Raw genomic sequence first — 26429 nt, forward strand, 5'->3', positions numbered from 1 at the left:
GAAGCACAGAGAATCCCAAAAAAGATGAACCCAAGAAGCCCACACCAAGGCACATCATAATTAAAATGCAAAAGATTAAAGACAAAAAGAGCATCTTGAAAGCAGCAGGAGAAAAGCAGTTACCTATAAGGGAGCTCCCATAAGACTGTCAGCTGATTTCTCAAAAGAAACTTTGCAGGCCAGAAGGGAATAGCAAAGAATATTCAAAGTGATAAAAAGCAAGGACCTACACCAAGATTACTCTATCCTGCAAAGCTATCATTTCGAATCGATGGTCATATAAAGAGATTCCCAGACAAGAAAAAGCTAAAGGAGTTCATCACCACCAAATCAGTATTATATGAAATGTTGAAGGGTCTTCTTGAAGAAGATCAAAAATATGAACAATAGCCCTGGCCAGTTTGGCTCAGAGGTTAGAACATTGGCCGGAGGACCGAGAGTCAAGGGTTCCATTCCCGGTCAAGGGCATGTACCTCAGTTGCAGGTTTGACCCCCACCTAGGGGGTGTGGTGTGGGAGGCAACCAATTGATGTGTCCCTCTCACATTGATGTTTATATATATATATAATAATTTTTAAAAAAGAACAATAAAATGGCAAGAAATACATATCTATCAACAATTGAATCTGCAAACAAAACAAACAAGCAGAACAGAAACAGACTCAGATACAGACACCTTTTTGTTGGTTGCCAGATGGGAGGAGGGTGGGAGGATGGTCGAAAAAGATGAAGGGATTAAGAAGTACAGATTAGAATTCCAAAATGGCCGCGGAGTGAACGGAAGCTACACAGACCGTCTCCCAGGACCAAACTGGAATTACAACTATAACACAGACAAATCGATGGGGAAAAGCAACAGAAAAGCAGCTGTGAGGATCATATAACCAGGGACACTGACTTGATCCTGGTAAGATTGTAGAGGTGTGAGAGGGGGGCTGGGAGCCCGTGGACAGTAGCGGCCTTGGCTGTGAGCAGCGCCCTCGAGTTAAACTCCCAAGCGGCTCCACAGCACAGCTGGGACAGATGCTAAAAGAGCCACAGCCACTCACCTTGGGCTCCGGAAGAGGGAGGGCGGACTGGACTGGAACTGTGTGGGGACACTCGGGATTTGGAGGAGGCTCAGACTTTAGCTGAGTGGTGGCCACACAGGACAGTAGCCATATTACCCCTTTCCAGGGCTCTGGGGAGAGGTGGAGGCCCCTCCCTCAGAGATTAAACCATACCCAGGTGGGCCATTGAAATGCAAATTGAGGCTGATTAACAACCAGCATCTGCCCCACCCTTGGGAAATCCCCTTACACTGAGCACTAAAGGAGCTTTTCACTCAACTGAGAACCCAAGGCTCTTCAAGTCACTGCTACTGATAGCCTCCAGGCAAAGAGCTAAAGGATAACTGTACCATTCCTGGGCTAGCAACTCTAACCAGGAAAGTAAGACTTGACAGTGGTGTTTAACGTGGGTCCTCCCTCACTCATCCAAACCCAGGAGAGGGAGCCACAAACAGCAGAACACCAACACCCACAGGAAAAATTTGGCAGGCTCCAAAGCCCGCTGTGATAGCTAAATGGTAAAACAAAGAAACAAAACCCAAATGAAAGAACAAGAGACCTCTACCAATGATGAGATAATGTGGAGCAGTTAGGCAAGTTAACAGAGCCAGTATTCAGAACCATGATCTTGAGGAAGCTCAACAACATGAGTAAGGACATAGAAATGTTGAAAATCAACCAATTAGAAATTAAAAACCACCAAGAAGAAATCAATAATGACATATCAGAAATAAAGAACAAATTGGAAGGTCTAAAAAGCAGAATAGAGGAAGCTGAGGACTGGATCAGTGAATTAGATGACAGGGTAGAAAAAAATCAACCAATCAGAAAACCAAAAGTAAAAAACAATTTAAAAAAAGGAAGAAAGCCCGGGCCGGTTTGGCTCAGTGGAGAGACTGGGGTTCAGTTCCCGCTAAGGGTGTGTACCTCAGTTCCAGTTTGTCCCTGGCCAGGGTTGGTCGTGTGGGTGGCAGCCTCTTGCCGTGTGCCTTTCATGTCGATGTTTCTCTCTTTCTCTCTCTTCCTCTCTCTCCCTCCCACTCTATCAGAACAAAAAATGAAAAAATGTCGTTGGGTGAGGATTAAAAAAAAAACAAAAACACCAAAAAGCAGGAAGACAGCTTAAAAGAACTGTGGGATAACTGGAAACATAATAATATTCGCATCATAGGAGTCCCCGAAGAAGAAGAAAATGAGCAAGGGTTAGAGAATATATTTGAAGAAATAGTGACAGAAAACTTTCATAATTTCGTGAAGGAAGAAGTCATTCAAGTTCAAGAAGCACAGAGAGCCCCAAGCAAGAAGAATCCAAACAGGCCCACACCAAGACACATACTAATCAAAGTGCCAAAAATTAAAGACAAAGAGAGAATCCTGAAAGCAGCAAGAGGTAAGCAACAGGTTACCTACAAAGGAACACCCATAAGGCTCTCAGCTGACTTCTCAACAGAAACACTAAGACCAGGAGGGAATGGCATGAAGTAATCAAGGTCATGAAAAACAAGGATCTGAATCCAAGACAACTCTACCCAGCAAGGCTATCATTCAAAATAGAAGGTCAAATAAAGAGCTTTCCAGACAAAAAAAGGGTAAGGGAAAACATTAGCACCAGACCAGCACTGCAAGAAATGTTAAAAGGACTGCTGTAATTAGTAGAAGAAATAGGAAAAAAAATATAACCAAACTAAACAAAAATGGCAATAAATAAGTACATATCAATAATCACCTTAAATGTAAATGGACTGAATGCTCTGATAAAAAGATAGAGTAGCTGATTGGATAAGAAAGCATGACCCATCTATATGTTGTTTGCAAGAGACCCACCTCACAACAAAAGACACATAGGTTGAAAGTGAAGGGATGGAAAAAATCTTCCAAGCAAATGGAAAGGAAAAGAAAAGCTGGGGTAGCCCTGGCCAGTTTGGCTCAGCGGTTGAATGTCGGCCTGCAGACCAGAGAGTCCTGGGTTCGGTTCCTGCTAGGAGCACATACCACCAAAAAAAAAAAAAAAGCTGGGGTAGCAATACTCATATCTGATAAAATAGATTTCAAAATGAAGGCCATAACTAGACACAAAGAAGGCCACTGCATAATTTGGAAAGGATCTGTCCAACAGGAAGAAATAACCTTGATAAACATATATGCACCCAATATAGGAGCACCAAAATATATTAAAAATCTTCTGGAGGACTTCAAAGGAACAATCAACAGCAATACAATCATAGCAGGGGACTTCGACACCCTGCTGACATCACTGGATAGATCCTCTAGACAAAAAATTAGCAAGGAAACAGAGACTCTAAATGAAGCACTAGACCAAATGGATTTAATAGATATCTACAGAGAATTATACCCCAAAACTACAGAATTCACATTCTTCTCAAGTGCACGTGGAACATTCTCAAAGATAGACCACATGATAGGACACAAACTAAATCTCTACAAGTTCCAGAAGATTGAAATCATATCAAGCATCTTCTCGGATCACAATGACATGCAACTAGAAACCAATTACAACAAAAACATGCAAAGACATTGAATACATGGAGGCTAAATAGCATGTTATTAAACAATGAACGGATTATTGAGGTGATCAAGGAAGAAATTATAACCTTCCTGGAAACCAATGAAAATGAACACACAACAACACAAAAATCTATGGGATGCAGCAAAAGCAGTTCTGAGAGGGAAATTCATAGCACTATAGGCCTACCTCCAGAAACAAGAAAAATTTCTAATTGACTATCTAACCTCACAACTTAAAGAACTAGAAAGCAAACAAAAAGAAAACCCCAGAGCAAGTAGAAGGAAGGAAATAGTAAAGATTAGAGCAGAAATAAATGACATGGAGACCAAAAAACAATTCAAAGGATCAATGAAAAAAAAGCTGGTTTTTTGAAATGATAAACAAGATTGATGGACCCTTAGCTAGACTCACCAAGAAACAAAGAGAGAGAACCCAAATACACAAAATCAGAAATGAAAGAGGAGAAGCAACAACTGACACCACAGAAATACAAAAGATCGTTAACAACTACTATGAACAATTATATGACAACAATTCGACAATCTAAGTGAAATGGACAAATTTCTAGAAACACATAGTCTCCCAAAACCGGAGCAGGAAGAGATAAAGGAAGATATAAAAAAGTGGAAGCACATACCTTGTTCATGGATTGAAAGAATTAACATCATTAAAATGTCCATATTACCCAAAGCAATTTATAGATTCAATGCAACCCTCATCAAAATACCAACGACATATTTCACAGAACTAGAACAAATACTTCAAAAGTTCATATGGGACCAAAAAAGTCCCCGAATAGCCACAGCCATCTTGAAAAAGAAGGACAAAGTAAGTGGGATCACAATGCGAGATATCAGGTTATACTACAAAGCTACTGTAATCAAAACAGCCTGGCACTGGCACAAGAACAGGCATATAGACCAGTAGAACAGAACAGAGAACCCAGAAATGGACCCAAGACATTATGCTCAATTAATATTTGACAAAGGAGGCAAGAGCATACAGTGGAGTAAGGACAGCCTCTCTAATAAATGGTGTTGGGAAAATTGGACAGCTACATGCAAAAAAAAGAAACTAAACCATCAACTTACACCATACACAAAAATAAACTCAAAATGGATAAAAGACTTAAATGTGACCTGTGAATCCATAAAAATCCTAGAAGAAAATGTAGGCAACAAAATTTCGGACATCATACACAGCAGAATTTTCACTGATACATCACCTAAGGCAACAGAAACAAAGGAAAAAATGAACACATAGGACTACATCAAACTAAAAAGCTTCTGCACAGCAAAAGAAACAACCATCAAAATGATAAGGCAACCCACTGTCTGGGAGAGCATCATTGCCAATGATATATCAGATAAGGGGTTAATTTCCAAAATATATAGAGTGCTCATACAACTCAACAAAAGGAAGACAAAGAAGCCAATTAAAATATGGGCAGAGAAGCTGAATAGATACCTCTCCAAACAGGACATACAAATGGCCAAGAGACATATGAAGAAATTCTCAACATCACTAATCATCAGAGAGATACAAATTAAAACAACGAGGTATCACCTCACACCTGTCAGAATGGCCACCACCAACAAATAATCAAACAAGTGTTGGCGAGGGTGTGGAGAAAAGGGGACTCTACTACACTGCTGGTGGGAATGCAGACTGGTGCAGCCACTGTGGAAAACACTATGGTCTTACCTCAAAAAATTAAAAATTGAACTGCCATTTGACACAGTGATCCCACTTCTAGGAATATACCCTAAGAAGCCTGAAACACCAATCAGAAAGAATATATGTACCCCCATGTTCATAGCAGCACTATTTACAATAGCTAAGATCTAGAAACAGCTCAAATGTCCATCAGTAGACGAATGGGTAAGAAAGCTGTGGTACATATACACAATGGAGTACTATGCAGCTGTAAGAAAGAAAGAAAGATCTCTTACTCTTTAAGACGACATGGAGGGACCTGGAAAGTATTATCCTAAGCGAAACAAGCCAAGCAGAAAAAGACAAATACCATATGATCTCACTTATTTGTGGAATAAAATGAACATAACAGTCTGAGGAATAGGGTAGACCCAGAGACATGGAAGTAGGGTACAGACTGACAACCCTCAGAAGAGGGTGTGGTGGGGGGAGGGAAGAGATAAACCACAGAACTTATACGCATGTACGCATAACCAATGGACATGGACAACAAAGCTGGTGACAGGGTGGGAGGGATGGGGAGGAGGGTGTCAATGGGGTAAAAAAGGAGAAACATCTGTAAGAAAAATAAAATAAAAAAAAAAGAAGTACAGATTGGTTGTTAGACAAACAACACTCAGTGGGATGGGGTGGGGGGAGGCGAAGAGATAAACCAAAGAACATATATACATAACTGATGAACACAGATAAGGGTGTGGTGAAGGCAGGGGGTGCAGGAGTGGGAAGGAGGGGGCCAATGGGGGGTAAAAGAGAGGACATCTGTAATACTTCAACAATAAAGATAAATTTAAAAATATATATATTTATTGGCATAATTTTCTAGGTGCCAGTCACTCAGCTAATTGAAGGGTATCTTAAGTATATTGACTTAAAAAAAAAAAAAAACTTATGACAACACTGAGGGATAGAAACTTTCTTTAAAAAATAATTTTTTATTTTTCTTTCCTTTTTTTTTTATCCTCACCTGAGGACTTTTTTCGATATTTTGTTCAGATAGAGTGGGAGGGAGAGAGAGAGAGAGAGAGAGAGAGAGAGAGAGAGAGAAACATCGACGTGAAAGGGACACATTGAGTGGCTGCCACTCGCACGACCCAACCAGGGCCAGGGATAAACTGCAATCGAGGTACACGCCCTTAGCGGGAACTGAACCCGGGTCTCTCTGGACTGCAGGCCGACAGTCTAACCACTGAGCCAAACCAGCCAGGGCTTTTTTATTTTTTAATTACAGTAGATGTACAATATGATATTAGTTTCAGGTGTGTAATCCTGTGATTAGATATTTATATACCGTATAAATCTAATACTCACTTGGCACCATATATAGTTATTACTATACTATCGACTATATTCCCTATGCTGTACTTTACATTCCTGTGATTATTCTGTAATTACCAATTTGTGCTTCTTAATCTCATCACCTTTTTCACCCCGACCTCTAAAACATCCCATTTTCAGATTTAGGGGAAATGGGTCCACAGTATTTTTTTATTTTATTTTGGCTTTATTTATTTATTTTTCTTCACCATTTATCTTCTCTACACAGTGTTTGAATATAACCACTTTGAGATTATTTATTTAATGTAGCCAGTTTGAAACAAAGAACATTTCAATGCTGCTTCAAACACCATTAAACTTCCAGTATTTTTACTTTGTTGTTGTTGTTGTTGTTAATCCTCACCCAAGAATATTTTTCCATTGATTTTTAGATAGAGTGGAGGGGATAGTGGCAGGGAGGGAGAGAGAAACATCAATGTGAGAGAAACACACTGATTGACTGCTTCCTGCATGACTCTGACCGGGGTCGGGATCGAACCTGCAACCCAGGTACATGCCCTTGACAGGGAATCAAACCCACAACCCTTCAGTTTGAAGGCCGATGCTCTAACCTCTGAGCCAAACTGCCAGGGCGGTGTTTTTACTTTTTTTTTTTTTTTATCCTCACCCGAGGATATTTTTCCATTTTTTGTACAGATAGAGTGGGAGGGAGAGAGAGGAAGAGAGAGAGAGAGAGAGAGAAACATCGACGTGAAAGGGACACATCGAGTGGCTGCCACCCGCACGACCAACCAGGGCCGGGGACAAACTGTAACCAGGTGTTTTTACTTTTAAGTAATGTGCTAGACAGACACCTGCACCCCATCTCTGACTGGCACCCCAGAGAAATCAGGGCTGGGGTGAGGGTGAAGCATCATCTGGTAAGCAAACCAACCAAGCGTCACCAGTCAGCCATGCTCGTTTCTCTCAGACAGAACTGAGTTCTGCATTATTCATGTGTCCCTTGCTTTGTGTCCGGCTTTCTCTGCTTCCTTCTTCTGAACCACAATGCTTAAGCTCATTGACTTTTGATTAACAAATAGATTTGAACGCTGAGAATAGGATTTAACTTTACTTTCCACTTTAAACTGAGTGAATGGCCACTGCTGTATCTTGGAGGCCCTGGTTATACTAACCTGATTCAGTGGGGTCTGTGTTGGGAGAGGAGGGAGTGGAAATGGAACAACTCTTCGGGCTACATTTCTGTTTCATATCCCCAGCTCCCAATGCATCAGAAATCCTCAGATAACATTCCTAGCAGGTCCTTCCGCAATATACATACCCTCTACCTACTGTCATCAACTCCTTTATAATCGGCACTTAGGGGAGACAGGCTAACTAACCCAGGTCTAGTAGACGTCAACACGATACTGCACAACAACTCAGTTTTCTCAAATCATTTTTAAAAGTTAAAATATCGAGTAATTGGATGTGGGCTTGTCAAAGCAATAGATTTATAAAAACGTTTTAAACAATTCAGAAATAAAGCAGAAAATAAAAGTGAAAAGGGGATTAGAGATGGAAGAAGGGTGAGGAAAGTCTATTTTACTTTTTTGGGGGTAATTTAAAAAAATATTAGTGATTTTACAGTTATGCCAATATACCAAGGTTCTTTTGGCTTTGCTGTACAGAATGTCTCATCTCAGGAAAGATACGCATGGTGCAAATACTATAAACAAAGGAATAAAAAGGGGAGGAGGACTCTCTCTGAGTTGAAATGAATATGGAAATAGACAGCCTTGTTTCCAAATGAAAGTGGTATTGTCATTAGGGCTGATGCTCTTAAATTTCAGCTGACCTCATGGATCATGGCAGAAAATCATTGCCCCCAATGGAGAATGGAAAGGAACCCTCAGTGGGGGCTCCTCCTAAATCCTGCCCCATGCGGTTGGTGGTTAGTTCACATAAGGACAGGATTTTTATTCTAAGTCACTAATCTTTTTTTTTAATCCTCACCAGAGGACATTTTTGCATTTATCTTCAGATAGAGTGGGAGGGAGAGGGGGGAAGAGAGAGAGAAACATCAATGTAAGAGAGGCACATTGACTGGTTGCCACCCACCGGACCGGGGACAAAATGCAACCAAGAGGTACATGCCCTTAGTGGGAACCGAACCTAGGACTCTCTGGTCCGCAGGCCGACACTCTAACCACTGAGCCAAACCGGCCAGGGCCTAAGTCACTAGTCTTTTAAGGGGGTTGCCAGTTGTCACTCTACCTCATTCTATCCTCTCTTCCCCAATTGTACCAGCCTTCCTGCTGTTCCTCTAAGTTCCAAGCATGTGCCTGTAGGAGAGATGCTGCATGGCAGTGCCCAGGCTATCCTCTGCACCGGGGCCTGGTGCAGTGGGCAGGGCAGTCTGATTAGCAGCCCATAATCAGCCCAGGCATGGGCTATCTGCCCAGAAGGGGTGCTTTTTCCTGACTCACTGGTGGGGTGACAGCTGCCCCTGGGCCCTTGCATTGTTTATCTCTGTCTCAAATGCTTTCTGCCCTGACATTCTCCCTTCATGTAGATCTCTGCTTAACATCACCACCTCAGAAAATTCTGCCACCCACCTTATCGAGAATAGCAGCTCCCATCACTCTCTGCCACCTCACCCTATTTATTTTCTTCATATTCTACTATCTGACCTTGTATAACACATGGTGTAATATACATTTACTCATTCTTTTCTCCTATTGAAATGTAAGCTCTGTGAGGCCTTTGCTCACTGGTCTATCCAAAGCACCCACTGGAGTGCCTGGCACGCCGTAGGCACGCAATAAACATCTGTGGGATGTTTAGGAACACCCACCCCCACGGCTTTCTGAGTCCAGAGTTAAGCTCAGCTCAATATGTGTATTGACCCTGCTCAGGCAGAATTTTCTCTAATTAGCTGACCCCCACAATCCAGAAAAGCTAAATCAAAAATAGAAAACACAAAAGCTGATGGCTGTGAAGCTCGGGGACTGAGGAAGGAGCTTCTGCACTTCAGCTCAACCACCTGGGGACCCTAACAGCAAAACAGAGCCCAGATCGCTGCGCTACCCCACCCCACCCCTCTCCCTGGAGCCCTGGAAAGGGGCATGTTCACCGGTGAACTAGTAATTTGTCTGGAAAGAAACACCATATAACACGGACTTAACAGTGCGTTGATTTGAATTTTAAAGGTCAATTCTAACGACACAGTTGGTATCAGAGAGGCCTCAGATCTCTATTCACAGCAGCTGCGGCAGTCCCGGCTCTGAGCCGTCGTCTCCCGGCTTCACCTGGACCGAGATCCCCGGGGACAGTGCTGAGGTCGTGCATGGGAGGCAGAAAACACTCACGTCCTCTTCGCCTACTGTTTGAACTTTTAGAATTGACCAAATCTTCTTCCTGACAGTCTGGTTTGAGATGCTGGGAGTTGGCAAACGTCTTGAGCACGCTCAGAGCGCTGCACACTGCTGACCTGGTGACAGCGCCCGCACGTGCGCTCCCGCCCCACTCCCGGCCTCGCGCGGCCCCGCCCCGCCCACGCGCGGAGCCCCGGGGCCCTTCCGCAGAACGGGGAGCAGCCCCGCCCCGCCGCCCGCCGAGCTGTGGACGCGGGTGCTCTCCTGGCCGTGGCAGTTCCTGCAGATGCCAAGTCGCCGGGCCGCCGTGGGGAGCCAGGCCGAGGGTCCGGGCAGCCAGCGCTCGCTGCAGACTCCGGAGGGAAGCGCTCCTGCAGACGCGGGCTTATGAGAGGAGGAGCAAGATTTGAAGTCAGCGTCGGAAACTGATGGGTCGAAGCTGAATGTATGCCTTCCAGCTTGATGGAGGGTGGGTTTCATCTAGGGTGCTTGAGAATCAGACTGACAAACCTGGGGGAGGGGGGCTGGGAAGAGATAAACCAAAGAACTTACACGCATATAGTCATAGCCAATGGACACAGACAACAATACTCCTAAGGGGGTGGGCTGGAGCAGGGAAGAGGGTGTCAATGAGGAAAAAAGGAGAAACATCTGTAACAAAAATGAATTAATTAAAGTAAAACAAAAAAACAAAGACCACAGAAATACAAAAACAAACAAAAAACGTAGGAAAGCATAGGCTTGTGTTTTCGAGAGGGGTGATTATAGGTCTTGCATGACGCTGCAGGAAGGTTGCCCCTGGTGTAGTTCCTGGGGAAGAACAATTGGTTCCCTACTGCCTGACCCGGTCAGGGGGTTTTGTTGCAATTGTAATGCTTCCTGTCATTTGCATTCTGCATGTTTTCTTTGATGACAAAGCTTATGGTGACATTATTTAGTCCTGGATGCAAAATCTACATCCTCATGTACTTCCTCCATCCAGCCCTTTCTGCAAATTCAGAGCCTGTTCCCAGAGGACCTCCTCACCGCTAATCCCGCACCCACAGCAAGGGCCAGTAGCATTCCACCCGGACTTGCCCCACAGCATATGGGAAAGTATTTATATTACAGAGCGTCAAATTGCCAGCTCAGAGCTTTCTATCAGAAAGGATTCTCTTTCCAAATGTGTAAGGAGTCCTGCTCTTGTTTCTTCATGTGACAACTGGGGGAAATGTGACTGTGGTGATCACCCTTGGCTCTTTCTCCCCTTCTCTCTGGTGAATGGATACCATGCCACATGGGCACCTAGGATGGGCAGTAAGTGGTCCTTAGGGTGAAATGGGAGAGGAGGACCTTTGGGGACTGTTTTGGCCATTTCCCTAGCCCTTTCTGTTTCTTCTTAGTCGGCAGGTTTTAAGTCTCGTTCCCTCACTTTCCAGTTGAGGAGCCAGAGCCCAGGGAAGTAGAACTGTGTGCAAGCCACACAGCTGGGTTTCTGACTCGCAGCACTGTGCTTTCTCTGAAACTACATGAGGTAGTTGAAAGAGCCCGGCTTTCGTGTCAGATAGGCCTGGGCTTAAAGTCCGACTTTGTTACATGCAGCTATATGATCGAGGATTAGTTATTTAACCTCTCAAATCTGCAAAGGGGAACCACAGTGTTTTCTTGTAAGGTTGTTGTGAATATTGATGTATAAAAAGTGCTAGACACAGACTAGGTGTTTAAAAAAAGTAGCTGTTTTTGTTATTCCTATGCCTCATCCCCTTCCCTGCTTACTCAAGGAACGACAAACCTGGCCACGAGATTGCAAAATACTGGCTTAAGATGGGACAGCGTTCGAGGATGTTTATCTTTTAGTAGAGATCCTTAAAAATGAAAAGCCATGGAGCTATGAAGAGATGAACTTTGATAAAGAGAGGGCATCGGGGCCTAAACCAGCTAAATGCAATGGAATGGGTCAGTGTCAGGGGAAGAGCTCCACTAGAAGGTGCTGGGAGGAAGCCCATGTGACAACATGAAAGGCATGGAAACAGACATGGTGGTGTTCCAGGCAAACCGTCAGCCTCAGGGCAGGTCGCCAAAGTTGGGTAATTAGCATTACTATTTAGACTGAAGAGGGACAGAGCGCAGAACTAGAAACCCAGAGAAGCTAGGATGCATACTTGTAGGTCTGAGTAGCTAACGTGAGCACGATCTGTTTGGAGGTGCTGGGCCTCAGCACCTGGTCTCTGTTCAGGGCCTGGAGAGGTCGGAGGTGGGCCGACTACAAATCCAAGCATTGCAGCTACTGCTTCTGCTCTTTGCTCTTAAGCCTGCCCTGAATCAATTGTGTATGTCCATGTCAGTTGGACATACACAGTGAATGGTTTTCTTTTTTTTTTTAAATAGAAAATTTTAGGGGAAAATTAATTAAATTCTAAACTATTAGCAATATTCTAAATTCGCTTCTAATCTTTCTTCATCTCATACTGATGTTTCATATAATTATAATCCATGTGTGAATTCCATCTTATGTTGAATTCCATCCTCTGAATTAACAGATTCTTTGCATTTTAACACCTCTATAATGTTTCATCCAGGCACTACAGTTCTCCACTGGAAGTATTTGGATGCTAAGAATTTATCACGATTACCAATTGTACTACTATGAGAATATCTTTGGACATGTTCTCTTTTAGGTTGTTTCCTCAATGTAAATTTCCCAAAATCTGATCATGAGATCAAATATATGAACATTTTGGTGGCTCCCATTATGAGCAACACATTTCTTTTGGAAAAAAACCAAAACAACAGACTTCCGGTCAAGATGGTGCATAGATAAACACGGTCTCGCCTCCTCCCACAACCACATCAAAATTACAACTAAACTACAATACAACCATCATTCAGACCACCAGACACCGAGCTGAATGGCAGTCCTACAACTACAAGATTAAAGCAGCAGCCACACCGAGACTGGCAGGAGGGGCGGAGGGGACGGGCTGGGCCCACACCCACGTGTGGCAGATAAAAATCAGGAGGACACCTTGGCTAGGAAGGTCCTCCCTGAGGGCTGAGGGGTCCCCGTCCCACACCAGGCACCCTGCTCAGGGTCCCAGTGCCAGGAAGAGAATCCCCATCACTTCTGGCTGTAAAACCAGCAGGAACAGAGGCTGAGGGAGGCTGAGGCTGCTGGAGCCCCAGGCAGCTCCTTAAAGGGCCTGTTCATGGACTTACTTGGACTTGCTCCTTCTGAACTCCAGCAATGGGGAGGCAGCTTGAAAGGCACCAGAGACATATGGGGAAGAACTGAGCTGTTTGGTTTTAGGGCGAGAGCTGGAGGGGTAGCTTTCTCCTGGACAGATGTGCTGGCAGAAGCCTTTGTTCCTTTGGTGAGCCCTTCCCCCAAGGGCAGGTTGATGGGCACCATATCTGGGACTCAGGCAACCTGGCTCACACTGTTTGCCCCGCCCTGGTGAGTCCCTGGGGCCCTGTCGCACTCACCTTCTGGACCCACCCAAGTTGTTTCCAATGGCTTTACCATAGGAATGGCTTGTCATGGGTCCTGCTTCAGATTTTCTTAAAGTATCTCAGACAAGCAGCATCTGGTCTCAGCGAGCCCCATACTTCTTGTTAAGTGGCCCCAGGCCTGGCACTAGAAGCAGCCAGCCTTGGTTCACAACTGGGCTTTTCCTGGGCACCTTCAAGCCCAGCACAAGAAGCAGCCATCTGCAGATCACTTGTAGCTTATGCTGGGTGGCCCTGGATAGAACACAGGCAGTGGCTGACCTTGCCCCAGAGCCAGCACACCCAGTGGACAGCTTCAGATCACATCGAAGTATCACCACCCAACCACCTCCACAAGTAACACCCTCAATGAGTGAACTCAGTGGGTACCAGAGTCCTGCTGAAGTAAGTCTTGCTCTGTGTGATGGGCCCCTGAACAGCTGATCCTCCAAGGTGGTCACTGGCTAGTGGGCACAGCCAGTCCTTGCAGCTGATCATCCTGAGTAAATCCCTCCCTTTGACATGCCAACAGCAATCAAGACTCAATTACAACAGAATGGTGTACAGTCCACACTAGGGGTGCACCTCGAGTGCCCAGCTGGGAGACCAGGGAGGCTGTGCCACAAGATCCTACAGGATCCCTACAACAATAGGCCACCCTAGGAAGCCCCAGAGACATAGCAATTTTACCTAATACATAGAAACAAACACAGGGAAGCAATCAAAATGAGGGGACAAAGTAACATGTTCCAAATGAAAGAACAGAACAAAATTCCAGGAAAAGAACTAAACAAAATGGAGACGAGCAATCTAATAGATGCAGTGTTCAAAACACTGGTTATAAAGATGCTTATGGAACTTAGTGAGAACTTCAAGGAACTTAAGGAGACCTCCAAGGAACTTAGTGAGAACATCAACAACATAAAAAAGGACCAATCAGAAATGAAGGATGCACTAATTGAAATAAAGAATAATTTACAGGGAATCAATAGTGGAGTAAGTGAAGCCAAGAAGCAAACCATTGATTTGGAATATAAGGAAGCAAAAAACACCCAATCAGAACAGCAAAAAGAAAAAAGAATCCAAAAAATGAGGAAGTGTAAGGAGCCTCTGGGACAACTTCAAGTGTTCCAATATTCATATCATCGGGCTGCCAGAAGGAGAAGAGAGAGAACAAAAAAGCAAAAACCTATTTGAAAAAATAACGACAGAAAAATTCCCTAACTTGGTGAAAGAAACAGACATACAAGTCCAGGAAGCACAGAGAGTCCCAAAGAAGATGAACCCAAAGAGGTTCACACCAAGACACATCATCATCAAAATGTCAAAGGTTAAAGACAAAGAAAGAATCTTAAAAGCAGCAAAAAAAAAGTAGTTAGTTATCCACAAGGAAGCTCCCATAAGACTGTCAGCTGATTTCTCAAAAGAAATTTTGCAGGCCAGAAAGGAGTGGCAAGAGATATTCAAAGTGATGAAAAGCAAGGACCTACAACCAAGCAAAGCTATCATTTAGAATCAATGGACATATCAAGAGTTTCCCAGACAAGAAAAAGCTAAAGGAGTTCATCACCACCAAACCAGTATTATATGAAATGTTGAAGGGCGCAGCCTGGTGTGCAGCACATATCTGTTAAGTCCATGAATGAATGAATGCATTCCTAGAGCTGGGAAACTTCTCCAAAGTGAGATGACCCAGTTCTTTCTATCTAGGGAACTTTCTATCCAATCTACATCCGGAGTGTTTTCAGTTTTTTAATTTTCCAGGGAAATTTCTATCCTATCTACATGTGGAGTTTTTACTTTTTTTTAGTTAACAGTGACACACACAATGTTTAACCCACTTAAAGTAAACATCAGTTGTACCCTTGACATAAAGACCAGTCCAAACAAAAGGAAATTAATTCAGAAATTCTCTCATGAAACGCAATTTAACCAGTAATTTTCAGGGGTACTATAGAATTGTTTTGAATTTGGCTGGTGGATTTGTTTTGGCTGAGGGAATGCAGCAGACCTGATGAGTCAGCAATGTACCCACTGCACAATGTCTAAGTGGTCTGGTATGAATTAATCATTAGACGACACTCAGGGCCCACCCATGTTTACTTTCTATTTTCAAGATCATGTTTCACAAATCCACAAATAACACTGAAAATAATTTTTCTTTAAAAATTTGGTTAAAAAACCCTGTGGTATGAATAGGATACTCTTTTTTTCCATTTCAAATTCTAACTGGTTGTTATCTGTGTATAGGAAAGTTATTGTTTTTTTATATTATTGATTTTTGATATCTAGCCATTTTTGAAATTCTTTTACTTTAGTATTATTTTGTTGTTGAGTATCTTAGGTCTTCTAATTATACTCTCATATCATTTGCTATCATTATTTTAACCCACTGCTAGATTTAATTTGCTAATATTTGTTTAGAATTGTTTATGTCTTCATAAGTAAAATTCTTCTATAATTTCTGTATTACATATTTTGTAGCAGGCTTTGGTATTAAGGATATGGCAAAATCTACAGTGAAGTAAAGAGCTTCCTATTTTTTTTCATGGACTGGGAATGGTTTGAGAAGCACAGGAATAATCATGTAGAGTTTTAATGTTATGGAACATTAGGAAAACCTATCAACATAACTTAGAATATCATTGAATAAAAGGTAAAAGTTATGTGATTATAGCAATAAGTAAAAAAATTTGATAAAGTAGGTTTTCTAATACAAATTCAAGTATTATAGGAACAGAAGGAAACTACCTAAATCTGCAAAAGACTGTGAATTACAGTCAGCAACCTTATCTGATTGAGTGAAACATTAAAGCAACTGTTACTACAATCAGTGACAGAGCTGGGATCTTTTCATTCAGTACTTCCCCCCCCCCCCCCTGCATTTATCTTTAGATAAAGAGGGAGGAAGAGAGGAGGGAAGAGAGAGAGAGAAACATCCATGTGAGAGAGACAGATCAACTGGCTGCCACCCACACTTAGAAAATTTAGCTCAATTGATAAATACCAAATACATACACTCAAAACATTAGTTTTCTTCTATATTAGCAATTGCCTGTTAGATATGGGAAAAACACCCCATTCATAGTAGTGACAAAAATCATAAAATAATTTAGAACAAATTCAGTGATAAAAGTACAAGAATTAAGTTTTTAAAAACTAACATTTTAGCCCTGGCTGGTTTGGCTTAGCAGTTAGAGTGTTGGCCCATGGACCAGAGTCTCAGGTTGGATTCCAGTCAAGGGCACATACCTTGGTTTCAGTTCCATCCTTGGCCCTGGTTGGGGTCATGTGGGAGGCAATCAATCGATGTTTCTCTCTCTCTCTCTATCTCAAAATCAATGGAAAAATATCCTTTGGTGGGGATTAAAAAAAAACAAAAACAAAACAAAAAAACTAACATTTTATTGAAGAGCCTAAATAAATGGAACATTACACCATATTTATGGATAGAGAGATTTAAAAATCAGTTCTTGCCCTGGCCGGTTTGGCTCAACGGTTAGAACGTCAGCCTGCGGTCCACAGAGACCCGGGTTCGGTTCCCACTAAGGGCATGTACCTTGGCTGCAGTTTGTCCCCGGCCCTGGTTGGGTCGTGTGGGTGGCAGCCACTCGATGTGTTCCTTTCACATCGATGTTTCTCTCTCTTCCTCTCTCTCCTTCCCGCTCTATCTGAGTAAAAAATGGAAAAATGTCCTCGGGTGAGGATAAAAAAAAAAAATCAGTTCTTAACAAACTAATAGACTCATTTAATGCAATACAAGTCAAAACATGAAGGTACATTTTTGTAGAAATTAGACAATGATGTAAATATTTGTATGGAATAAAAATATTTAAAAGTTTATTGGATACATTTGGAAGAGTAGTGAGGAAGCTCTTGCCTGACCAGAGAGAATGAACCTTACTATGAAACTACTAAAATCAAAATAATATAGCTGCACAACACAACTACAATGTAATTCAGAGATATACTGACTGTATTTGAGACTTTGTATCCCAAAATTCATATTTTCATTATGTGGGAAAAGATGTTTACTAAATGGGGTTGGCATAATTAGCTGCTCATCTGGATCTGTAGAAGGATAAGATCCTGAATGAGATTGCTTGGGTTGAAATCCCAGTTTTGTGTTTTAATTGTATAAACTTGGCTGGTTCCTTAAATTCTCAATCCTTAATTTTCTTATCTCTAATCCTGAAGTGTATCAAGTCCTTACAGAGCGCCTGGCATATAGAAATTGCTCAATAAATGCTAACAGTTACTGTTACTCTTATTATTATTAATTCTTCATATTATATAAAAATAAACCTCAGGTGGATAACAGAAAGAAATATAGGAAAGTATTTTTATGGTCTCAGTTTGGGGAGAGTTAACCTAGGGCAGACAGAACAACTAGCAGCCATAAAGGAAAAATCTGATGAGTTCAACAACACAACTATCAGAAACTTCTGCCTAGAAAATTGTGGTATCAAAGTCAATATAGGACAGACAAGAAAATATGTGCAAAATACAAAGGAGTCATACAATCTGATAAGAAAATAGAAAAAGAAAATAGGCAAAGAATATGAATAATCAGTTCACAAGTGAATTTCACGTAGCTGATAAATGTATAAAAAGACGTTCGACTATACTGGGCCAGGGAAATGCAAATTACAATAGCAGTGAGTTTTTTTTTAATCCATCAGACTGACATCAATTTGTAAATGTATGGATTTATGAGACTGATAACATCCAACTCTGGCTGGAGAAACAGGCAGTCATCAAAATTGTTGACCAGAGTGTGTCTGCTATAGTTCCTGAAAAGTTAAATCAGTTGGTTAATCAATTAAAATAAAAGTTGCACAGGTATTTTGACCCAGCAATCCCACTTTTGAAAATCTAGCCTACAGAAATAAAAGTGCCGCTAATTAAAGGATAGGTGTACAAGGGAATTTGTTGCGTCATTTTTTTTTTTGTAGGCCACACCCTGAAATACAAAACAAAACAAAAAACAAAAACAAATCCTGAAAATAATCTGAAGGTTTCTTAAATAAGGTAATGGATGAACAAGTTATGGAATATAATGCAATCCTACAAAGGAATCAGTTACATGTGTATGTATTGACCTAGAGTAATAAAAGCAAGTTCCTGGTCATGACGTAATAGCTAACATTTTCTGAGCACTTACAATTTTCTAAGCTGTTTAAATGTGGTATCTTCTTTAGTAATCTCTCGTGGCCCCGATAGCCGTTCTGATGGAAACCAGGATTCCTTCAAGGATTTCAAAACAGCATCACCTCTGCCATACAGGAGGGGCATCTATTGCGTACCCTTTGTTTGGCCACGTAACAGTGAGAATATCTGTACAGGCCTCACGCTGCCTGTACAGATATTTTTAACTTCACTCTGATACAGTCGAGCTGGAAGCGCTCCCGAGCAGCAAACTGGGCATGACACCAGATGCAGGACTTTTCGCTGGAGTCCCCCCTTGTTCAGGAGTGATTTCGTGAAGGAAGCGACACATCTGTGGAGGAAGCTCAGCTTGCCCGAGAAGTCAGAGTATACGCCATTCAGGAAGATTATCAAAAATATTGCCAAACCAAGAGAAGAAGCCGGCCTCTTCTAGAGGGGATGTGGGACATGGCTCTTTGGATTTTTCAAACTCTTTGTATTTTATTAGAAGAGATTTGTCTTATGTGAATGTTTTTTAACTTCTTTTCACCATTAATTTTAATCTGATCTTCTGTGTCACCCAGTATTCTACAGTTGATTCCGACTGGACAGACATTTCACATGCAGGAGTCCCCCTCGATCTGCGGTTTTGCTTTCCATGGTTTCCTTTACCCGCAGTCAGCCATGGTCAAAATATATTAAATGGAAAATTCCAGAAATAAACAATTCATAAATTTTAAATTGCAAATAGTTAAGTAAATAAATAGATGTGATATTTTCATTAAATGCCCATTCCAAGGTTCTCACTCACCTCATCTGGATCCTCCTCTCTGGTGTGCTCTGGGCTCTGGCTGTTTCTGCTCCGTATTGTCCATTGGTGACTTCCTCACCTGTTCTCTTTGTTGTTTCAATTTTATCCACCTCCTACCGTTAAAAATAACATCTACATAATGATGGTCTCCGGAGCAACAGGCAGCCAATGTGTATGCTTGGTCCAATCTCTTAAACCAGAGCCTTTAGTTTTATGTTGTTAAACAAGAAGTAGGGAGAAACTGCCCTGCATGTACCTGCATTTATATGTAGATGTAAATCTGTATGAGGGTGGAGGAAGGTTTGAAATGGTACACACGAGAGTTCACGTTTGATCGGACACTCATGACGGCAACCTGTTGTCCTGGAGTGGGAAGCTCTGTGATTTTGTGAGTAACTTTATTTTACTTTGCAACTGTGGCTATGACCTGAACCACCAAGCTACTATGTCTGTTATCATCATACTACTTTGTCAGTTTTGAATTATTTACTCACAAAGAAGACAAAATCCCGTAACTGCCAAAACAAATCATCTTAATTAAGGCCTCTAAGCTAAAGAAAGCCTCTTAAAATACCAGTAGCCAGGAATAACTCATACTATTTTCAGAATTTAAGAGCTCTATTCCTCAGATTTCCATTTAAAATTTTTAAAAACCTATAGAGAAAAGTTTATACAAAAAGCAAATGACTTTAAGAACACTTTTGTCATTTGTGCTGAGGGCACAGGAGATACTTTTGTAAAATTATTTTCTTTGATTTCCTGCTAGTCAGTGGAGTACACTCACCAAACATCCGTGGAACGGCATGTTCTGTTACCAGCTCTCTAAACCACAGGTTGAACTAATATTCAAGCAGAAGCAATCTCGTTTATTAATGTCCCTGTGAAGCTATAGTCTAAAACAATAAATTTAACCATAATAATTTGGTATCCATTAATCAAATAAATGTACTGTTTCTAGTGTGTTTTAAATTCCCTGATGATAAAAGGGGGAGAAAGGAAAAATATTTTATTTATTTTTAAAAAGAATAATGTTGGTAAAAGAATAAGCCCCAGGGAGCATAAACAATTAATTTGCATTATTTGTCAACTCATGATTCTGGCAAACCCACATGCAAAGAATGAGCTGGATTGACTCAATAGGTAACCACATTTTGTAGTTGGAGGGGATGGCAGTTTATTTATTTTTTATTATTTTAAAATATATATATATTTTTATTGATTTTAAAGAGAGAGGAAGGAAGAGAGAGAGAGAAATAGAAACATCAATGAGCAAGAACATCAATTGGCCGCCTCCTGCATGCCCCCCACTGGGGATTTGGCCCACAACCTGGGCATGTGCCCTGGTCGGGAATCAAACCAGCGACCTCTGGTGCCTGGGTCGATGCTCAACCACTGAGCCACACCAGCTAGGTGAGGGGGTGGCAGTTTAGAACCAAACTGAATACCTGGAAAGACTGGCAGAGGGGCACGAAGACAGATGGCAGAGAAAGAGAAAATTTTTCCATTCATTCACCAAATATAATTCAGTATCTTCTTTTCACCATAGTGTCAGGTGCTTTTCAAAGATCTCATTTAATCCTCTCCTGAACACTTACAGGAGAGAGAGAGATTTGACCAAGGTAACACAGCTAGGAAGTGGAAGAGCAGAGTCTGAATTGTAGAATGACCGGTATCAAAGCCTGTGCTCTGTTCTCTATTCCACTGGACTGTTGTCTACACCAGTGGAAATGATTCACTTAATCTCTGTATCCCTGGCTAAAGAGTAAGCTCCTTGAGGGCAGAGGCTGTGTCTGCATGATGGATCTGTGTCCTTCACAGCACTCCACAGATTCCTCTGCTGGGAGCCAGGCGCTCGTGTTCCATTTCGTTTCCATGTGGGGCAGCCTGCTGAGGATTCCTCCTTCCACTCAGCCCGGCCTCTGGTGCCCCTTCCTACAGTCAGCATTGCTTGGTCTCCTTCTTCCACTCTTTCCCTCAAAATCATTCCCCATGCAACAGAGACAGTGATCTTTCAAAATGCAGATCCGGGCCCTGGCTGGGGAGCTCAGTTGGTCAGAGCATCATCTGATGTTGCCGAGTTTATGGATTTGATCCTTGGTGAGGGCACAGACAAGAATCAACCAGTGAATGCAAAAATAAGTGGAGCAACAAACTGATGTTTGTCTTTCTCTCTCTCTCTCTCTCAAGTAATTAATTAAATGCAGATCAGATAGCCTTGATCTTAGACTGAAATACAAATCCTCACCAATAGCCATGGCCTCATTAGGGAACTGCCCATGTGTGCCCTGTGGTCTCCAGCCCCCGCCCCCCGCCCCGTGCTCCAAGCACATCAGTTCTCTGAGCTCTGAGCTCTGTTCCACCTTGGAGCCTTTGTGCTATAGCTGCTCCCTGTGCTCTCTTTGTTTTCTTTAATTATCCTTGAGAAAAGATGCACAAGGGAGCGCATACAAGGATGTGTATTGCAGCGTTGTTTGTAACGCAACAATCGAAAGCCACCTAACACCCTGCGTCAGAAGGGGCCTACACACTACATGTATATCCTCTTTACTTCAGAATATTATGTAGCAGTTAAAAACATGGTCATATGCTCCTGTGGGAGTATGAATTGGTATAGCACCTCCAGAAGACAATTTGACAAATATTTATCAAAATTAGCAATGTAAATACGGTTTCACTGTGCAATTTCCTTTTAGGAAATTCATCCTACAGACATACTCCCACATGGAAGTTCTGGTGGATAGAAGAATCAGTGGTCTCTACTAGAAATGCCTGAGGGCGGTGTAGAGACTGTAGGAGAGGGCCTGGGCTGCCTCTTCCTGGTGGGGGAGGGAGAAAGTGCTCTAGGGAAAGACTGAATGTATTGCAGGCTAGAGGGTATTTCTGGGAACACGGATCTAACATTTTCATCATTGTAGAAAGTTCTATTTGACAAGACAGGCCTAGCCATATTCCCTACTTGGGCCATTCAAATGTGGCTTGAGATGCATTACACACTGAATTATAAAGACTCAGTCCAAAAAGAATGTAAAATATTAATATTTTTTATATTGATTGCATGCCAAAATTATAATATTTTGGATATATTATGATATGTTAAAATATTAAAAGTAATTATAATTGCATCTACTTTTCTTAAACATTTAGCTCCTAGAAAATTTAAAATTACATATGTAGCTCATATTATATTTCTATTGGACAGAACTGATGTACATTTTTTTTATTGATTTGAGAAAGAGGAAGAGAGAGAAAGAAAAACATCAACGAGAGGACAAATCATCGATTGGTTGCCTCCTGCACACGCCCCAACCAGGGATCAAACCCACAACCTGGGCTGACCAGGAATTGAACCGGCCACCTTTTGGTTATGTACGGGACACGCTCAACCAACTGAGCCACACTGGCCAGAGCTGGGCAGAGTTGATTTAAAAAGTGCAGGGGAAAAGACTGCGAGGGGTATCAGGTCAGAGCAGGCTGAGGACTGAGGGGATGAGGCACTTTGGACATGATGGTCTCACTTTGGTACCTTTCAGTCCCGGGTGGAGTTGGTGTTACCTCAGCTTGACAGGCAGGGCTCCGCCAACATCCCCGAGAGCAGGGGCCCAGCGCAGAAAGCAGCGGTGTGGGCAGAGACGTGACACCGAGGGCCTCGTTTGTGGGGATAGTCCAGAACTTTCCCAGTTATCTTTTCTCTGTAAAAATGCACTCCCTCTGGTCTTAACTTGGCTGATAACACCTCATTATTCTACTCCTTATTATGCTAGAGTTTGCCCTGATTAAGACCGGCCTTTCTCCTAAACGTGTAAAAAATGCTTAACTCACTTACAATAAGAGAAACACAATGCAAGGTACCATTTTTCACCTATTCGATTGGCCGAGATAAAAACAACATGCAGAAACTGGGTGGGCAAGGTTTGGGAATTTAGTTATTACAGCCTTTGTGGAAGACACATTGACAGCGTCTATCAGAACTTTAATCGTGTACATTCTTTGACTCAACTGTGGTATTTTTCCTATAGGCATATATTGTGTAAAATGACATATGTTAAAGGGTATTCACTGCAGCAGAATTTATAAAAGAAAAAGAGTGAAAATAACTTAAATGTCTATTAATAGAGACTGATGAAATAAATGATGGGCATAATTTCAATAGAATTATAAAATAATAATGTAACTTCAATAGCAGGCGGCCACTACAATAAGGCAGATCTATACGTACAGAGAAGGGTCACCAAGATATACCATTAAGTTCTTTAAAGAAGAACCCAGTGAGGACAGTGTATGTAGCTCACTACCATTTCTGTGGGAAGCACACCCAGTGTGTTTGCTCACTTATACATTTATGAATGTATGGATTTTATGGAGGGTATGTAAGCAATGAGCAGCAGCGGTCGCCTCCAGGAAGAGAAGTATGTGTTGTGCGAGAAAGCAGGCTTTACCTTTCACTGTACACCATTTTGTACTTTTAAAAAATGTTATGACTTACACATATTGTCAACCCAGTAAAACTAAATAAAGCATTTCATGAGTTCTATTTAAGCAGGGTGTTTCTTCTTATCACAACTCTACAGAGCTCCTCTGGCCAGTACTTCACAGTTCGTGTTTCCCCTGATTCTACAACTCGTTTTGCTTCCTAGAGTCAGAACTACAGTATTTCCAGTTACTGAAGAGAACATTTTTTGTATTTATTTGTCAATTACAGTATCTGGATTTATAAATTAAGGTTTTAAAGATTTTGACTTTTTTCCTCTATTTTGTCCTTTTTATCATACGTAAGCCATTTATTAAGTTAATGAAAGTTTTAAAAAAACACATTGAAAAATCAAAGCTCTCACCCTGGCCGGTTTGGCTCAGTGGTTGGAGCGTCGGCCTGAGGACCAGAGAGTCCGGGATTGGTTCCCGCTAAGGGCGCGTACCCAAAAAAAAAAAGAAAAGAAAAGAAAAGAAAAGAAAGAAAAAAAAAAGAAAAATCAAAGCTCTCCCAGTCTTTGACATTCTCTTGAAATATACATTTAAATTACACAGAATTGGAAAAATAAACCCAAACACCCAATGCAATTGACTCTCTGTTTGTTAAAGAAAATTTTCAAACTATTCTTTCATTTGTCCTTCATTTTCTAAAAAATCAAGGACTTCTTTGTTTTTAAAATCTAAGTGAAAACTGTTTAAACATAGTAGATACCTTAGTCATTAGGGCCACTACAACTAAAACACTGTGCACCCAGGGGGCTTAAACAACAAATGTTTATTTCTCACAGATCTGGAGGCTGGGAAGTCCAAGGTCAAGTCTAGCAGATTTGGTGTCTGGTGAGGATCCACTTCCTACTTCTTAAATGGCTGCCTCCCTGCTGTGTCCTCACATAGTGGGAAGGGTGAGGGAGTTTTCTGGGTCTCTTTTAAAAAAGGTCACTAATCACATTCAGGAGGGCTCCGACGTCATGATCTAGTCACCTCCCAAAGGCTCCACCTCCTAATACGTGCATTGAGGGTTAGGATTTCTAAGTAGGAATTTTTTGGGGACACAAACATTCAGCCCATAACAATAGGTACATTTCTTAAATCAGAAACAAATAATAACTAAGAAAGTGATTTTTTTTTTTTAAAAAAAAAGGTCTTTAATTTGTTTTACCACCCACCTTTCTGAAGCCAAATACAAAGATCAAATGTGACTCCAAAGTCTAGATTTAGCTGTGTGGATACCTTAATTGAATTGGAAGCAGGAAACTAAACTCTGATTTTAATTTGCTCATGAAAAAAAGAACGGATGCATCGCAAAGTAAGTAGCCATTGGAACTGGTTAATGAAAGAAATGACTGATTTTAGTAAATGATCTAAATTTATAGAAAAATTTCAAAAACTGTCAGAGTGTGATGGTCAAGGTCCTTCATCTGCAAAGTGTCTCTGGGCCTGGTCATGGTAAAGCAGGGTCTCTTTAATGAGGTCTGGAAGCCTCTGGAGAGTTGGGAGGTTATCTTCTGAGAGCACTTTTTTTCCAACAAGATGGGATGAGTCATGACATCAAGATTCTGGGCTGCCCAGCAGAGGCCAGTCTAAATTTCCAAGACACAGAATCATGAGCTAAATGAAATGGTTGCTGTATTAAGCTACTAAGTTTTGGGTGTTTGGTTATGCAGCAGTAGGTGTTATAACTCCCCACCATCAGGGCATGATATATCACATATTCCCACCAACCCTTGGCATTATCAAGCTTTCTAACTTTTACCCATCTTATAGGTAGGTGTCTAGGTATAAACGATATCTACAAGGTCTGAGCCAGTGGGAGATCACATCCACAAGGCAAGACCAATGTAGAGCAAAACAGCTTTATTGCATGCGCCTGCTGAGCCCAATAAAAGGGGAGTCGGCCCCGAATAACAGTTGGGGGTGTAGGTTATATACTCTGCTTCTGGCTTCTGGCAGTTCCTGCTGACGTACTCTGCATGGCCCATTGTCCACTTTGTAGTTGGACTGGTCTGGTATCTTGTCCTGCATCTGCTGGGTGATTCATTGTCTTGCGGATAATAACAGATAATCGGTACTCAACAGAAGGCTGAGCAAAGGTCTTGCAGGCAACACATTTTTCACAGTTTCTGCCTTTTGCAAGCTTTTACCTTTACCCTTTAAAACATTACTAACCCTTTCAATATCTTGTTTAATTTTGATTTTTTAGGAGTATAAATTTAATTGACTATCTCTTCAATATACTTGGTGGACTTTGGGCTTCTTCTTAAAGTTGCTGTCTTTTCCTTGATCTATTCTAGATGTTAATAGCTTCACATTTTTAAATACTACAAATATCTTCTACTATTCTGTAATCTATGGCTTTTATCTATGATGGCCTTATTGAATAACACTCATTAATTTTTATGTAATCGAATGCATCAACTTTTTGCCATATGATTTGTGTTTGAGAAGTTTTATTTAAGAAACACTTCCCAACTCCTATGGTCACAAAGACACCTTATTATAATTTCTTCCATTTTCTTTAGAATTCATACACAGTTAGATCTTTTAGTCATCTTTCATTCATTCTGCTAATTTGGACAGTGCATGTTCAAAAGGGCATTTTCCACCATGTAGTCATG

General features: G+C 41.6%; 1 long non-coding RNA gene across 3 annotated transcripts; it reads right to left on the reverse strand.

Annotated features, from left to right (window-relative positions):
* Nucleotides 1-10308: 10308 nt before the first annotated feature.
* On the reverse strand, nucleotides 10309-24704 carry LOC118617886. 3 transcript variants are annotated; one of them, XR_004956862.1, is made up of 3 exons: nucleotides 24601-24704; nucleotides 19348-19460; nucleotides 10309-10447 (listed from the first exon to the last, which is right to left on the reverse strand). It is a non-coding gene; the product is annotated as an uncharacterized LOC118617886 (long non-coding RNA). The 3 variants fall into 3 exon arrangements; XR_004956864.1 differs by lacking the exon at nucleotides 10309-10447 and adding an exon at nucleotides 18108-18181; XR_004956863.1 differs by lacking the exon at nucleotides 10309-10447 and adding an exon at nucleotides 19142-19202.
* Between the last annotated feature and the right edge of the window lie 1725 nt (nucleotides 24705-26429).

The sequence above is a fragment of the Molossus molossus genome, unplaced genomic scaffold, assembly GCF_014108415.1.
Source record: "Molossus molossus isolate mMolMol1 unplaced genomic scaffold, mMolMol1.p scaffold_m16_p_5, whole genome shotgun sequence".
In the NCBI taxonomy this organism is placed as follows: domain Eukaryota; kingdom Metazoa; phylum Chordata; class Mammalia; order Chiroptera; family Molossidae; genus Molossus; species Molossus molossus.